Source organism: Neopsephotus bourkii, unplaced genomic scaffold (assembly GCF_033783945.1).
Source record: "Neopsephotus bourkii isolate Nb327-2 ecotype Australia unplaced genomic scaffold, CSIRO-AGI_Nbou_v1 NB_1279, whole genome shotgun sequence".
Taxonomy (NCBI): Eukaryota; Metazoa; Chordata; class Aves; order Psittaciformes; family Psittacidae; genus Neopsephotus; species Neopsephotus bourkii.
Window position 1 is genome coordinate 2365248 of NW_026901764.1, and position 17608 is coordinate 2382855.

The following is a 17608-nucleotide window of genomic DNA, read 5'->3' on the forward strand; positions in this document are numbered from 1 at the left end:
CACCATCTCAACACTCCCAAATACAAAATATTTCTAGCTCAGATAGTTTTCTCAGCTGGTGACAGCAGAGATACAGCGATGCTTGGGATGCTGCTGCACACAGTCATGTGTAGGCAGCAGCTGTTCTCTGCAGTCAACAGCCCCAACCTCCTCTCAAGCTACCACAACTGAGGACCAATAGTTACAGAAACTAATTGCTGCTGCTGGAACATTGTGAGGGGGAGAGGTGAAACCCATTGTGTTTCTTGCTCCAGGGGAATTCTTGCCTTTATTACCAGCTAATTTCACAAAGAGAGGCTACTGCAATTTAAAATCCTCTGTCTATGCCTTAACCTCTGTTCCCATGTGAGGCTTTTTCCATGGCTGCAATTGAAAATCTCTGCTCTGTCACTGTTGTTAGGCAGCACACTGAACACTAGAAAGCCGTCCTTGTGGAAACATGCTGCACAAGGTACCACTAAAACCAGGGGGTGGCCTCATCTCCCCCAGCACTCGCTGTAGGCTGGAGTGCAATGGTCTTTCCAGGGTGCTTTCAACAGAGGGCAAAACAGGGCGGTTGAGCCCACCCAAGGGTATGTTTAAAAGAGATGAAATGAATGACCCATCAGAATTGCTCCTCTTGCTCTGACTGTAGTGAAGTAAACAGCATCCAAAATGATCACATTTGGAAATCATCTCAACCCAGGTGCTGGAACGTACTAGTAACACCATATGGAAGATTTCTGCACCACAGTATCTGCAAAAGGACGACACCAGGTAAACCCAAACACACCCACCACACCCCCCATTCCTGCTAATTAACTCTTGCTGAATTTCAGGCATCTTTCAAAGAAGAAGATTTAAATTTTGCAGCACATCAACCTCAGAAATTAATTCCATTTTTAATTAAAAGGAGCATTTTACATTGAAATGGCCTTTAAAATTTCCCTCTTGGACTGGCAAGAGATGAGAGGTACGGAGCTTCCCTACCTACCATTGCTACCAAACTCTGCTCTAAGGCACCCTGTGCAAGAGCAGTGTCAATACATGGGCACAGTCTTCAAACCTAGTAGAAGTTTTAGAAATACTTGAGTTCATATGAAGAAATAGCAGCAGCAGCATGAACCACCATCACCCCAAATTATTTTTAACCACTTCTTACCCCATCTTTACTGAAATGGCATGATCCTTCTGATTAAGAGTAACTAATGATAAGATTAAGATGATCCTTCATTTAACATTAATGATTAATAAATCAATACATTTAGTAGCTGAAGATACTAGAGTAGTTTCTTCATATTCAATTATTGCCCACAAAGATGCCTCAGGAGGGCGGTGCTGGGAAAGGGTTAATGATCTTTCACAAGTTGCTAAGCAACAGGATTCTGCTCTTACGGCATGTTTTACCAGACAGAGCTATGGCAATGATTACAACTTTTCTGCCTCTGAAAACTAGCTTTCTGAAAACTTCAAGAACAGCAAACCCCTAGGCTGTTCACAGACTTACATTTAGTTCCTGATAGCTATTAGCTTCCAAATTGCTTTGGTACATTTAATTTTCTGTTCCAAAACACACAAAGTATTTTAATATGAATTAAATGGTGGAAAAGAGGACTAACTAAAATGTAGCTATAAAACTAAAAACGAACAAAGAAACCCTAATATTAAGCGGTATTAAATGCCCACTAGTAAGTTCCTTCATGAGGTATTTGAAATATGAGTGAAAGCAAACTTAAAAGACTGCAGAAATTCATAAGCCAGATTCAGACTTCAGGGATGGTCCTTTCTACCTCTCAGAGAGGAAGGAGAGCTGCGAGGAGGGTACAGTCAACTCCAAAAGGCTGCACTGGAGATACAACCCAAACCACACCAAGACTGCATCAATCATTAGGGCTGGTAACTCACAAATCAGTCTCAGTTATTTCTGGTTATCTGACAGCACATATCTCCTAAAAATCTTAATGAGGAGAGAAGGACGCATCCTATAGTGAGCAAAGCCAAACAACAGGGATTAAAATATCCATGAGCTCTGGGGGAACACATTTCCAAGCTTTCACAGTTCATTTTCAGTGACTTGCTTCTGCAAAGACTCTGGGAACATTTAAACTTGCACGTGATTACCAAGATTGTTTTGGACAGAGCATATGTAAATTAAGCATACACATCAATCTTTGCTCAGCTTCAGTCATTTAGTCTCAGCCAATTTTTATGAGACAATACATAATCATTTTGTTGCCAGCAATTTTAGCAAAAACTACTAATCAGATCTTATGGAGCTGGTTTTTGTTTTGTTTCCCCTAATTTTTTAGCTGTCTCAAGTAATGGTTCTACTTATAGTAATAGTCTGGTTTGCATGTTCATTACAGGGGGATGTATAAACTTACTTGGGTAAACAAAAGTCTCAGCCCAAGCTCCTGGTTGCTGCCACTGTAGCAGTGCAGTGGGTTAGACACAAGCCCAGGAGTACCGGACTAGGAAGGAGCTCGACAACTTAACAGTGGCTCCAGCCTCCTTTTGGTCACTTTGAATGTTCACCAGAACTTAACAAAATGAAAACTAAACCCAAGTATTCTGGACTAACAGTTGCGTTGGTGAAAGCTGCCAAGTATACAGAGAGGATCAACAGCTCTCATGCTAGGATAGATTTTACTTGGGAGCAGAGAGGACATCTACATAAAGGAGGTCTATGAATAATGAGTTTGCCTTCTGGCAGCTTACTCCAAGAAGGCTGGGAGGTTTCCTTTGGAACTACTGGAGCTAGGTACAAGGTCAGCATGAAGGAATATTACATAGTGCATCACTACATAATTATTACCTGAGGTAAGCAAATGACAAGAAAAAGGATGAAAACTTATGAATTTGGGGGATTAGCCAGCTTAAATTTAATGAAAAATAAATTATCTTCCTTTCAGTCTGATAATGCTTATGCTGGTATTTGTTCCCTGGGATTTGTAAAGAGATTTAATAAGTGAACAATTTTCATCAGAATACTGGGACTTACTGTGTTAAATTAGTTTCCATCTCAGAAGAGAAAAACCTAAATTTCTTAAAACAGGATGGCTTTAATATTGATAAAGGTTAAAAAAAAACCCCAAACCCCGCCCCCAAATAACACAAAAGCCCAAAACCACACCCCCTCAAAAAAAGAAACCAAAAAACCACAAAACAAGCCCACAACCAAACCAAAGATCAAAAAACCTTTGAGTGAAAAAAGACCAAAAAAAAAAAACAACCTTAAATACAAGTGTTTGTTTTAGAAGATTCTGTTTTGTAATGAACTGGGTTTGCTTGTAAAAGACCTTGGATCTCAAGCCATGTGTGGATTGATTTATGCAAGGAGAAGCCGAGCAGGCTCAATTTGAAAACCACATCAGTTTCTGGACTCACAGCTGGACCAGAGAGACTTGTGGGATGCGGTCAACATGAGTGCTAGGAAATCTGACAGACAAGACAATCTTGTAGGGAGCTGGCAGCACTTCTGGAAACAGAACCAGCAGCTAAAAAGGAAGAATGCAAAGATGTAGTCAGAAGGAAACCTGGGCAGGGAAGCTGACAGGCTGCCAAGCAGGCAGGGTGGAGGCATTCCAGGTGGCTGATAGCCTTCTGCACAGATGCACAAGCACAAAGGCATGGAAACTATGGCTAAGCACAGTGGAGATACCTAGGTCAAGGACCTTACTTGATTGTACACTTGAACTTGGTACTTGACTTAGAAGGCTGGCAGTATTTAAGATCCAGACCTGAGTTCTGCTCTGGAAGCAAGCCCAAGAGACAAAACGGAACCACAGCCCTAGCTCATTTGTGAACCCCTGTGAAACCCTTGTATTTGTGGCTCAGTCCTTTCCTAGCGATGACCTACTGGTCAAAGAATACCTGTAAGATTTTCAGCCAGGCTTTCAAATACACTTGGTATGTCTCTATTTCAAAGTAGTTCGTGGTGTTTTGGAGGCAGCAATAAACTCTATGCCTTCAAGTGCCTCCTTCCACATCTAAAGGTGGATAAAATATCAAGCGCCCAGGAATCCATTCAGACTCTTTCAAAGACTTTTAGCAATAGGAATGGACAGTGAGTGACTCGAGGAGAGGAAATGAGTCACGAAGCAGCATCTCTGTTAGTGAGCTGGATTGTCCTACACTGAGCCAGGGCCTCTGAACGCCAAAGTGATTGGATTATATTTCTGCTGCATTTTCTGAAAGGAGGCAATAAGTCAAAGCTGGCATGGGGAGCTCTGCGTGCCACCCTTAGAAAGGCAGGGCTCCCACATGCTGCCAGGACGACTCTTTAGCACAGGGGTAAATAGCTTGAATCAGCCACCCAATTTCTTGGAATTATAGAAAACAGATCTGGAATGAGCCTTTCTCTCCTGCACAGTATTATTTTAAATGATTGATTAATATAATCTAAATTATTTCTTTGGGACCTGGAAAAGTATGCAAACCTGACAACGGCATGCATTTACTCAGAACAGTAACTTAGTCTTTCTGTGTCCAGTTAACCTATTTGGATTCTTTCTAGCCTCATTGCCTATGCCTCACAGTTAATCCTGCGTTTTAGTATCCAGCTCAGATGTGACTTAGCTCACATTTCCACACAACCCAACAAAACCTCGCTCCACTGGGGGAGGTGACTCAGAATACATCAAGGTCTTCTTGTGTTGTTGCTTCCAGTCAACTTTCACTGAAAACCTTCCCCAGGAGGGACTGGAATGACCTGTTGCCTGCCAGCTTAGCTTAGTTTAAAGGATGACTTATACATAAAGAAAACAGGTAACTTAAAGTGATTTTTTGTTTTTAAAAATTGCTCATTTTTCAGAGTTCTAAATTCTCCTAACCTTGTAATTTGCTACTATACTTATAAATCCACATATAGCTGCATTTGATATGTGAGTATAGTCAGGCTCCATTTAGCCAGGAAAATGCCACTACGTGGAAGGAAGCCATCTGTTCTGAAACAATCAGGTTGACCTTGTTTTCTCCGTAGGCTGGGATCTAAGAGAAAGGCACATCTTTGTCTCTCTGAGGAGACAAAGTGCCATGCTCTTGAAATGCAGAACAGCTTCACAGGGACGCTCAGAATCTCTGCTGCAATGCACAGAAGGATGATGCTCATGACAGGAAGATCAGGCTGCCAGGGAAGCGGGTGCAACAGGTATTTTATCTTTATGAGCATCAACTCAAGCCGTGATTCACTGGGAGGATGCCTACTACCCAGGTCTGAGAAGCAGGCAGTAGTGAGTAACTGCACCAAAGTCAGAACTGCTTCTGCCTTTGGTACCAAACATGTGAGAATAGCTTGTAGCTGATGCACTGGAGTCATCTGATGTGTTAGCTTACACTGGACATAGAGCCCTTTGTAAATCACGTGGTGCCAGATCAAGGATGGAAGCTGGAAGAGAAACTTATTCCTGACCTTAGAAGAAAGCAGGCATGGGAGAACTGGCATCTCTTTAAAACTTTAAGCTTTATAAATTTAAATTTGGAAACTGTTATTTTTCTTATAGAAGAATCAAAGAGCAGAAACATCACAATTCAATATGTGAGTGCTCTGTCAATAATTAATAATGACACATTTAATGTAATAGGCTAAGGCATTATATAAATGCCCTGATGCTTATGCCATGTAAGATAGGGACTGCAGCCCTCAAGACCCAGCAGGTTTGAGAAGTCTGCATGAGCTCTCCTGAGCACAAATCAAGAGGTCAGAAGTGAGGGAAGAAATCTGATTATTTGACCAGCAGCCAGTTCTGCTTTTCCTATCCCGTAACTCTGTGATCACTAATGAGCACCAAGGCAGGCGAGCAGACAGGCTTGTGCTATGATGAGAGAGCCTGTGGGAGGGATACCAATCCTTCAGTGTCACAGACCTTATACTTCTCCTGCAACACTGACCTGAGATCACAATTTATATTTGTACCTACTGGACAGTTTCTTGTTACTGTTGACCTGGGCCGATGGATGCTTCCAGAACCCATCATTCAATTGCAGATGGTTTTGGTCCCTTGTGTTAATTTTTCTCCAATTATTATTTTTCCAGACAAACTCACATTTTTTTGCTGTGTACAGAGAGCAAGAGATTTAATGGCTGGCTGAATCAGTTATTTCAAAAAACAACAAAACAAACTATGCTGGCTTTGCAATTAGGAGAAAAAATGTGACTGGAGAATAGGGAAAACTTGTTTTGAAATCTGCCAGCCCTTCCCACTGAGAATGCCTCCAGCTGCAGAAACATCAGAGTAAAGGCCATCAGCTGTCTTCATCCACATAGCAAGGACTCCAGGAGAGGGAGATCAGAGGCTCGCAGGTGATCAGGATTACATTCAGTCTTAGGCTTTGGTGTCCCAGAAGATTTCTTGTTGCTGATTGCTTCTCAGTCTTTTTTAATACACCTCATGTGGCCAATTTCTCTGGGTGGCTTTTAATAACCTCTTCAGGTTTTATTGTTTTGTTGCATTCACATCTTTCTGGAAATACTTTTCTTTTTAATATGTTTGCCCACACAGCATGTCTGATTTCTCAGGGAGCAAGATCTCTTCAGTAGGATCCTTTTTAATGAGCAACTGAAAAAAAAAAACATCTTTGGTAGAGCCAACATTTGACATGAGGCCTCAGAAACAGTGTTTTTTTTAAATGCTTTCCTCCTTTTGATTTGGCTCATACATTGTAAGCTCCTGCTTGATTTCCTCCATTTTTCATATTTCTCAACTTTTCAATAGCAACTTTGCTCTGAAAGATGACTTTTACTATTGCATGCTATACAAAATATGCTCCATCTGCAAACAACACAATTTGCTTTCCTGATACCTTTTCTACTGCTAGTATAAACAACCACCCTAAACTGGTATTCAAACTGGACTCTATCCATGTCCCAGACTCAGTGGCTCATGACACTGAATCTTACAATATCTGGAGTAATTAGTAAAACTAGGTATACCTATAATGTTGTCAGTTTATACCTATAATGTATGTCAATTTATGAGAATCACAGCTTTCAATATACAAGTTTCTCCAAGCCTTAAAATTAATAGGATTTTTTTTTGAACATAGGAATCTCCAAGGCTCGGAAGGCAGAAGTTAAAAAAGAAGAACTCCAGTACGGATGTACTAAAGGACCAAAGTTACAAACCAGGCACCCTTGGGCATCCTTTTTCCCAGGCTGTGATTCAGCGGGAAAGACAGACACTTGGTTCATGATCTCTGATGGATTGGGACAGGTTACATGCAGAACCTCCCATTGTCACAATCTGTAAATTGAGCTCTTCTGATAGTACCTTTCATGGGTTTGCTATTTTTTTTGCTATTCATGGGTTTGCTATTACAACACTATTCACTACAGCATGGCAATGATCTGAAAAACTGAATTTAACCCATTCACTGACAATTTCTTCAGTGCTTCTGCTCTAAATTCAAATTCTAAGATCAAATTTTTCCCTCCCATGTCCCCTGATAGATACCAGGTCACCCTGGTGAAAAGGGCACAGGATTGTTTTTTCCATACTGTTCTCATGCTTCAGTCCTGCTTTGTTTCCAGTCTCTCCATGGCTGGTCTCCTGTGCTGTGCGATGACCCAGATTCACCCATCATCTGTCATTTATTTACAGACAGCACAGAAACCTTAAAAACCCCAAACTCACCACACTGACACATCAGCTATCCCAGTCCCAGGACCTACAACTTACTTAGGCTCATCTCTGGTCCTCTTGAGAAAGAGCCAGTCCAGCCATCCCTGAACTCCTCAGCAGGGACCACTTGCTTTCTCCATCAATGCCAGTTCTACAGAGAAGCCTTTCTAGCATTCCTTTGGCCTTCATTTAATTCTGCTGCTCATCAGAAGAGCTACAGCTCAGCTGCTTAGTTAGCCCGCCTCTCTCCCCATTCTTCTGGTTCTTGTTTCCTAGCTCAGGACAGTCAGCCAACATGTTGCTGGCATCACAGATTTCAACCCAGTGAAACCACTGCTCCCCCCATAAAATTACACATATCTTCTCTGCTGGTCCTTTGCTGTCTCCCCTAAACATCTAAATAGCCAGCCACCTCTCCTGCCCCACCAGGAACCATGTACTTGCTCAGGGAGTGAGGCCAACTCTTCTGAAAGGGTCCAGACTGGCCATCACAGGTGCAGACTGAGAAATGAGCTCTGGAAATTGTCTCATTACAGAAATGGCAAATCATCAGCTATTGCATTTCTAGGACAACTCTTTCTTCCACAGTGATACTATCTGGTTTCATCTACCAATATTTATTTCCATCTATCAAGAATAGCACATCCCACTGAATAAGTGAATTTTGCTGTGGTAAGAAGCTTTAGAATTTGGGGCTAATGTGTGTGTGGAGAAGTTGACACAATCAGTTAAGCTTTTCTACTAATCAGTTAAAGAAGACAAATATGCAGTAAATTGGCCACTAGTGCTAAAGGAAGAAAACATATTCCATTCTCAACAAATTATTTAAAAGTTTACTCTTTCAATGTCTGCAACTAATTGGGTTCTGCCCACACATCAGTGGCATACCATAAATCCATAAAACAATGCTCTAAGACAGAAAGATTCTTCAGATTCAAATGTTTTCATAATGTGTTTTTTTCCTCATTATTCCTCTGTCAGTCAGAATAACAACTTCCTACTCACATGGTATAGGTAATTAAATGTTTGCAGGCAATCCCACTCCCCTAATGGTCCCAGCACTACAGCTATGTAGGTGAAGTTGAACCTGACATTTTGTCAAAGCCAAGTGGTATGCTTCTGTTCTAAAGCAGCTTCAACTCACCATTTAGTGGGTGGGATTGCTCTGGGAATAAAACTGCCCTTCTTATTCTACCACTGGGTAAAAGGCAGCAGCTCTTGTCTAGGACACTTAAACAACCTACAAAAGGAAGATTTGAGTAGTGAATAATTCACCATGTAGGAATTTATCCAGTTCGGACCTTGTCTGAAATAACAATCCTACTCATCCAAAGAAGAATTTGATGAACTCTCTGGTCATTGTGTATTGGCAACTGAAGTTTGAAGCTCATCACAAGAAGGATGAGTGCAATTTATCCTGCCAAGATACTGATCCAGCACTAGGTCAAAACGATGGAGTCATCCCCAGGAGCTGTTTATGAGCAGGATAACCATCAGTGAACAAACCTGGGCAAACCTGCTTCCTTTAAGAATATACGACTGGAACAGGTTGCCCAAAGAAGTGATAAATGTTCCATCCCTGGCAGTGTTCAAGATGAGGATGGACACAGCTTTGGGCAACATGGCCTAGGGTGAGGCGTCCCTGCCTATGGCAGGGGGAATGGAACTAGATGATCTTAAGGTCCTTTCCAGTCCTAACTGTTCTATGATTCTGACTTCAGGCTATGAAATACGCCAGATCTCCAGCCTTCCAGTAAAATCTGTGTCTTGCCCTGTCAAGGGCATTTGCTTCTCAAAGAACTCTCTTCTAGAAAATATACCCAACGGTTGAAGTAGTTGAAGCAAGTGAGATGTAGCTGACGGTCAGAGCTATATTACATAAGCTTTACATGAAGCTGTTAAATCATGTATATGCTTGACTGACAACGATGACTATCCAAAAGCTATTTACAGTGGCATCGATAAATCAGTGAGATCATTGTCCTGCTTCCCTTCCCAATACCTGGATCCTAGCAGATCCAGGTAAGTCAACTGTGCCTTCATAATGAAAACAAAAATTTAATTATTCACAAGCATTCCCCTTGAGCTTTCTCTGGGCTTTTTGTGAATGATTAACAGAGCAGCTGCTCCAGACAGCACTCTCAATCCTCGCTTGCTGGCCTGTTAAAAGCAGTGACTCATCAGCACATGACGTCAAACCCTCCTCTCCTCTGAAATGGCAGGAAGGAGGTTTCATTAAAAAGATAAAAAAAGGTATCAACATAACAGCCTGAACTTCCTCCCAGACACACGGGGCTTGGTCAGGGGTCATCTCTGCCTCAAGAGTTACACCATGCACATTGCACTGACAGCTCCTTCAAAGGGTAAACTTTTCTGGTGAATACTGGAAACATAAAACCAGGTACCTCCTCAGGCAAGTTGGTTTATTAGATACCGACTCAAAATCAAAACAAACCCCCAGCGTTAGGCCTTTCGGGAAGCCCTTCTCGAGCATCTCACAGGAGCACTGCCCCACTCAGTGGAGCTTGGCAGGGCAGTGAGCAGGCATCGTAGCTCTCTCTATGCCCAGAGCAGGGTGGGAGTACTTTCACAAGATGTTTACACAACACAAAGTAGTTGTTAAGCAGTCCTTGAAAGTGCCCAAACAATACTTCCCAGTAACACCCGATAAGGGTGACCAAACAGACATGCAGAGAAGCAGCATCAAGTCCAGTGCTGCCAAATTCAAGACCCTTCCCGTGCCTCTGTTCCTTGCTAAAGGTAAACTGAAATGTGCAGACATGAAAAAATATGTGAACGCAGCCATGATTCTCTTCGTCAGAAAGGTGGGCCCAGTGCCATGAAAGATAGAAGCAGAAGTAACCTAGAAAGGGGCTGTTTCTGTGTAGTTAGAATTCAGATTTTTAATCCAGACGGCAAGTCCTTCTGTTGCATGGATAACAGCATTTTACTCGGAAACTGTGCACAGCAATGGAGAGGAGAACAAGCCGAGTAATCTGAGTTCTTCTCTTACATGGGATTAATTACTGGCATCTGTGATGTTTCACTTTCTCTGCTAGCTTTAGGCTGCAAAGCCAAGCCTCAGTCTCCTCGGAGCCCAGCTCCCGCAGCAGCGCATCCCAGGCTGCAACCACTTGTTCTTGAGCTGCAAAGGGCCACAGCAGGGGACAGGAGATATATTTAGCTCCATGTTCCCGGCTGCCTGGAGGACAGCATCGCTTACAGCCTGCTACTGACTTCCCCAGCACCGTGCTGGAAGCAGAAATACTGCTGTTAGCTCAATCTCTTCAGCAAAGGCAGTCAATTAAGGAGTAAAGTGGAGGTTTGGAAAGAGAGCATTGGCAACGTGGGGCACATCCACACACACGGGCTTTGTGCCAGAGCTGGAAAGTGCTGGTTGTGTATGGCTGCGCTCCCACCTGCACTGCTTCTGATACTTGTTCAGGCCACAGATAAGCTATGAAAGCCCAAAGATGACTGAAATGACTGACCAAACATACGTGACAGAAAAGGTGCAGAAAAAACAGTGTAACACACAAGCCTCTGCCTGACATACTTTTCAAATAAAAATAGATTTTATAAATCAACATAATCTTGATGTCATTTTGCTGAAAATAGTTCATTGTCCGACCTTTTGGCTTTCTCAATATTCTCAGCCTTGACTCTCTTTGACTGCTTGATTTTCAGTGGGGTCCCTGTCTATCAGCAGGCCAAATCAGAAGTTGTTTTCTCAGATATGCAGCAAAGGGAAAGTTCACAACAAAAATGACCCCTGGGTATCTGAGTTAGCTCTGGACAACAGAGCACTCTAAAATGGGAGTGAAAATACTCTTACTGCTTATCTTTCTAGAATCACTTAGCGATGAAGTACCAATAGACTTGAATTTTGCACATGCCTCATAATATCAAGTTTAGACCCTAAATAACATTTCAGTTTGAAAAAGTACCTAGCTACCATCTTACTTAGTGGTAGTAATGCACTATGTAAAACGTCACTGTATTGCCGAATTCATCTGAGCTAAATTGAGTACTGTAATTACTTAAGAAGGAGAAATGAGGGATACAATACCAGAAATATGGTCATCCCTCAAATAAGGCTTTCTAAAAGACTTTGCACTCTTGGCAGAGACAGAAAGAATAAGAAAGGGACAGGTTGCAGAAGTGCTGGCAGATGGAACTGAGGACTGAGCAGAACACAGCCCCTGGGCTCCACTGCTCTGTCTTCCCTGGTGATAAAAACCCTTTCATTCTCTCTGGGGAAAGTCAGTTAAAAGTGAGTAGATAAAGGAAGAGATGTGAAATGAAGGGGAGTTAATGGAAGCGCTGGAGGTAGGAGAGGCTGCCCCCAATCCCACCACTAGCTGGCACTGAGGACCTCTCTAATGCTCTTGGCAGTCATCCCTGACTAAGAGATGTCTTGCTGCCCGGTGTGCCACAACCCTGGAGGACCTCCCTCCTTTCCTGGACAGCATCACCTTGGAGCAGAAAGGGAGCACTTTCACTCCTGTTTACGTGTGTCGCACTATTACTCACATATACAGCCTTCCGCAGCTGCAGAAAGTTATAAGTTTAAAACAATGACAAGAATACTCTCAACAGCCACATATTTGCCATCAGTACCTTCTTACAAGCAAATAAGGCCCATGTATCTCATTAAGGAACAGAAGGAAAACAGAGGCTGTCCTCTCTCACTAAGCACCCCTTTGCTTTTCTGTTTCTTTTTCCTCTACTGGAGCTATCTCCAAATATTTAGGGTCTCAGATTTTTTTCCATTTTTTAGGAAAGAACTGGGTGCTTCAACGTGGCTATAATATTTAGGAAACATTATCAGCACAGGATGCACAGGCTGCTTTGTTAGCATATGCAAGACAAGTCAACCAACGGCAAACCCTTGTGTGTACGAGTCCACTATTCCTGATGTCTCAAAGGATTTAATCTCCCATTTCTTCTGGAAGCCAGCACAGAGGCTTGGGACACTGATCAGATGCTTGCTGAATGGACTAACGCGACCAACACCCGCCTGAGAGATCCGCTGTCTCTGTGTGTGCTCTAGCCCTTTCCCATGCAGTAAAACACTAACCATTTAGAGTAAAAACATTCTTTGTTGATACATTTTTTCGACGCTAAGTCCTAGGTGTAGCACAGCCACGTTGCGTTGAACCAGGTCTGAGCTCCAGCCCAGCCCTTACTGCCGCCGCAAAAGCAAGTTAGACCAACGGCTTTTGCGCTTCCTAGCTCTCCCCAGCAGGATGCTCTGTGGGACCCTGCAGTGCAGAATGGCAGCACAGGGACAAAGGACAAGCACAAAGGACAGACGACTTCTGCCCCAGCCTGCCAGGCAGCAACCCAGCCTGCACTGTGCTGTGAGGTGAGAAAAGGCACAGTAATGTGAGCACAGAACCCCTCCTTCCCCTCCGCAGGGCCCCTGCCGCAGGTACAGCTGTGTCCAGATGTTCCCACTTCAGCACAGCTGAAGCACATCACTGACTGCCGCAGCCCTGCTGACCCAGCAGCCCAGCAGAGAAGCCAGGCAAGGCTCAAGTCATCCCTTTTGTAACGCCTCCCTTCCCTGTTTGCGTTGGCTTCAAAACATACCCATCTGTTAAGTTTCCCCTCCCCTCAGAAGAGCCCTGCTTGACAGAGGCAAGATTTCCATCTGGAAAGCAAATTGCTGCTTTCCAGATAGAAAATGTTGTGCAGGAACTTCCCACAACAGCCATTACCTGTTCAAATTAAAGCAAACTTTATTTCTCATTAATTTTATATTAAAGCATGCAACAGTGAAGAGAACTCCTCTTTTCTTCACCTAAACAGAAATAGCTGTTTTCCCAGTGCTGAGCAAGCAAGGCAGGGGGGGTAATTTAAACCTCAAAAAATGCAGGTAGCCCTGTTAAAGCAGTCTGAGCTTTCTTGCATGCTTGCAACAAAGGACACCCCAAAGTACTTTCTGAATCCAGGTCTCATGCACAGTTTACGAACAGTTACAGAGTGTAAGAAAATAGGAGAAAAAGGAAATGATTGTGCTTCTGGTTTTCATCAATTTATCTGCTATTTCAATTTTCTGATCAACTACCAATGAGCCACAACAGAATATGATCCACATAACAGAATAAAGAGTAAAACCAACCAGTACCCTCCCCTCTACTGAAGGCATAGCTGTCCTTGTACTTCATTGCTCCCTAAGCAGTACCTGGGAGTTAGAAAGCAAAACAGAGAACCCCTTATAAGGCTGCTGCAAGGAAAAACGTAATCAAGGTATTTCTGTATCTATCCTTGATATCACAAGCAGTACTAGGCTTGTGTCACAGTAAAGGAGCTGGCATCAGGAAGAGAATTTCAACTGAGGGAAATTGTCAGGACAGACTGTCCAAGAACATTTTGGGGTCTCCACCACAGGCGGATTTAATGAAGTTAGAAAAACATCACTCAGATCCTGCCTGTGACCGAAGGATGCACAGGATTTCTTGATGTTCTAGTCCTTCCACTCTTATGCCAGGCTCAAACATAAATGCAAGAGTATAGATTATGACATAACATTTTTGACATATTAATTAATTTCATCATCACTCAGAACTGTCATCTTAAATATTGCTGTTTCCTCATATTAACCCAGCCAAAATGAATCAATGTTTTATTACCGTATTTAAAAATAATTTATGATATTTCATTGCTCTCTGCAGTACCCTTTTTTGCCAGAACATTCCTATCATTGCCAACACAACGCTGTGTCAGTCGTTGCCAAACAAGATCTGATTACCCAAGCCAGTTTTTCCTCTGAGAACAAGGACCACCTTGTCACTGACAACAGACACCAGAAAAAACCCTCATTCTCCCCAATTGCAGCTGTCAGCTTCCAAACCCAGGCAGCTCTTTTCTCTTTTCCCCAGAATACTCCTTTCTTGCCACATTGTCAAGATTGCTCTTTCAGAGGTGTAACCCAGGGTAATACTCACCTAGAACCATGCCCCAAGCCCTCTTGAGAAATAAAATAGAACATATTCTTTCACCTGAAACTTCTGTGAAGATGATACTCCTCTGTGATGTGTCATTGTTGGCTTGGCTCAGCTGAGGCTGACTCCTCACTGTTAGATTCCAGGAGGACCCTGAATTGTGATCACCACACAGCAGAGACTCACAGAGCTGCTGGCAATTTATTCATGCACGATCCTGATCCACAGAGCAACTGAGATCCACAGCAAGTGGACGTAATGAATTTGTAACCCTGTGCCACTAGGGATTCTACATTCAGCATTGTTTTTTACAACAGACACGGAAGCTTTGAAAGAGAGGAGAATTCTCAGTGGGAATTTTAAAAGGAGTTTCCTTTCAGCTTAGGAAATCAGGAATCTTACTGCACTAAAACACAGGGGTAATTGGATTTTTCCATATGGATATATACACAGAAATGTTCCCTACCTCATGTATGTGGACTGTCTTCAAAACATACAGCTACAACCAAAGGCAAAAATCCCAGCTAAACTGCTAACTATTCCTCAACTTACTGTGGCTCTCCAGGCCAGCCACAAGTTTGGTTCCAGTGTGTCCTTTCCACAAAAGTCAGCCAAATTTTGTACTGTTCTGGGAAAGTGGAATGCAAATAAGACACTATTTATTTCTAGATGGGCAAAGGATTAGCTTTGAACTGTCTTATTCTTTGTATGAAAACATGTGGTAACGAGCTGTAAAATAAGTAAATAAAAGGACAAGGTTAAGTGGACTAGACAATAGAACTTGAAACAACTGTAATTTATGATAATGTATATTATTGGTCTTCCTTAGGGTTCACTGAACAGTAATTTCAAGAATAGCTTCTTCCTTTCCCTTAGCCTGGGTCTCATTAGTCATGTTCCAAGGGTACAGGTTTCCATGACAGCAAACATTAAGTCTCTCGCAGCAGTTATTTCTGCCGTAAGCACGAAGCTTTCGCTACTGTACTTCAACCTAGACCCGCTCGCTTCACGAAATCCCTGAAAAATACTAATAGACATTTAAATCAACAGCTATATCTTACCTGTACTATGAAACGTGCTAAGGAGCACGCATGCTAGTGCATTCAGTGGGAATGTCATCAAATTCCCCAGAAGGATGTTTTTACCTGGTCTGAGCTCACAAGTTCTCGGCAGCCATCTAAAGCAAAAATACAGTGATGTAAGACGATGATGCAGACTCCACGCTCATGGAGGCATCAAATAAAGTTAATGAAAATCCCACCATAGGGCTTAACTGCAGAAAAGAGACCTTTGGGTTTAGTCATTTCATGCAGGGCAAGAGCAACGTCTCTCCTCACAGAGGAGCTGTGCTAACAGAAATGTTTTCCAACACATTTTCAGTGCAGCAGAATGTCATGGAGAGGCACAGAGAGGGTTTTTTCTCTGTGAATTGAATTATTGAGCCTTGTTATTTTGTTGATTGAACATCTCTGGGTATCTTTGAAATTTTCACTCACAGTGTTAAACTCCTCTGAACCTTCATTATAAAACGAACCCTTCCTGACCCCTAATGTACTGTTACTGCATGCTGTATTACTCCAACACACACAGTGCTAAGCAGAGTGTAAAAAAGGTGTTATCTATTGAAAGGACTGTAAATTAATGGGGGGCGGGGGGAGTAATTCATCCTTTCATAAGTGCAACATTATTTCAGCATTGCATTCAGACACAGAACCATACCTATAGTTTATACTAAGTTTCCCATCTGGGTTTCTGAAAGCACAGAACTTTATAAAACACAGGTTTTATGTAGGAGCAGCTAAAAGGAGGTGTTGAAGATTCACTTCCAGTGGCTTTTTTGTTAAACAAAGACTTATAGGAGGTAACCTGAATGTCAATTTTCCTATAGTTATTCATAAGAGTTGACACCACAGCCAGAAATGCATCATGAAAAAAGAAACAAATGTTAAGAATTCATGCATCCTTTGAGATCCCGTCACTCCTGTCTCTCACTCATAATAATTTGTCATAATTCTACTATTCCTTTTGACATTATTACACTTATTTTTATCCCAGTCAGTGTCTCTTGCTTTTTAATTGTCATGATGTCAAAACTCACAAGTTGCAAATAGTTGCATGACAGAGAACCAGCCTTGTCACAACAGGTAAGCAGCAACATCACAGCAAGAATCCTTCAGGCAGAGATGCTAATAAGAAAACCAAGCAACTTTTTGTTAGATACAGCTGGCGAAAGCAAGGAAGGGAATCTAGGTTAGCAACATGACTACGATTAATGATTATTTTAGTAAATGCAACTTTGCAAACTAGGATGTATGTGCTTGAAGCTCATCAAGGTGAGAATTTAGATAACTGCAGAAGAGGTTAGTGAGATTGGGAAAACCAGTAAGGAACCTGCTTTCTAAAACTTTCTTGATAATAATCTCATAAAGTAGTCTCACAAAACTTTACATTGAATATTGCCTATAAGTCAGGCAAGTTGGGAAAAGAAACATCAACAGCAAACACAACTGAAATGGGCAATGCTTCAGAGAGATTTGTAAATATATACAAAGATATATGCATCACCGGCTTTAAGAAAAATCAAAGAACTAAGATATCAGGAGAGGCATAAGTCTTCTGATGACTTATACTCTTCAGTGCACTACACTATGCAGAGTCCTGTTGATGATCTGACGGAATTCCGCAAAGATGGAGGCACAGGCATTTTGACACAGTGACCTAAAGGCAACCTGACAATAACTGGGTTTCACCTGGGCTTTGTCCCTTTAGAAAAGAGTTGGGTTGAGCTGAATGCCATTGTAACGCCACTTAGGTGAGCGACCCCCTTCTCACTGAAGGTTGTAAGAAGTATAAATACAAGTTTTCTGCTTCAAACCAATCTGTTCTATATCATAGGTATACTATACATACACACTGACATTCGCAAAAGTCACATTAAGTAACACCCACCTACCTACTTTGTGTAGCCCATCTGTAGCCAAAAGCAGCAGGAACCTGTAGATGCTTTTTAGACCACAAATATAATCAAGCAGTTCTTTAGAGTACCTAACACGTGCTTTC

The 17608-nt window shown here is 42.2% G+C and overlaps 1 long non-coding RNA gene across 1 annotated transcript; it reads right to left on the bottom strand.

Annotated features, from left to right (window-relative positions):
* Window positions 1-6037: 6037 nt before the first annotated feature.
* LOC133218647 (uncharacterized) lies at window positions 6038-7175 on the bottom strand. The gene is made up of 2 exons (XR_009727227.1): window positions 7103-7175; window positions 6038-6749 (listed from the first exon to the last, which is right to left on the bottom strand). It is a non-coding gene; the product is annotated as an uncharacterized LOC133218647 (long non-coding RNA).
* Window positions 7176-17608: the final 10433 nt, after the last annotated feature.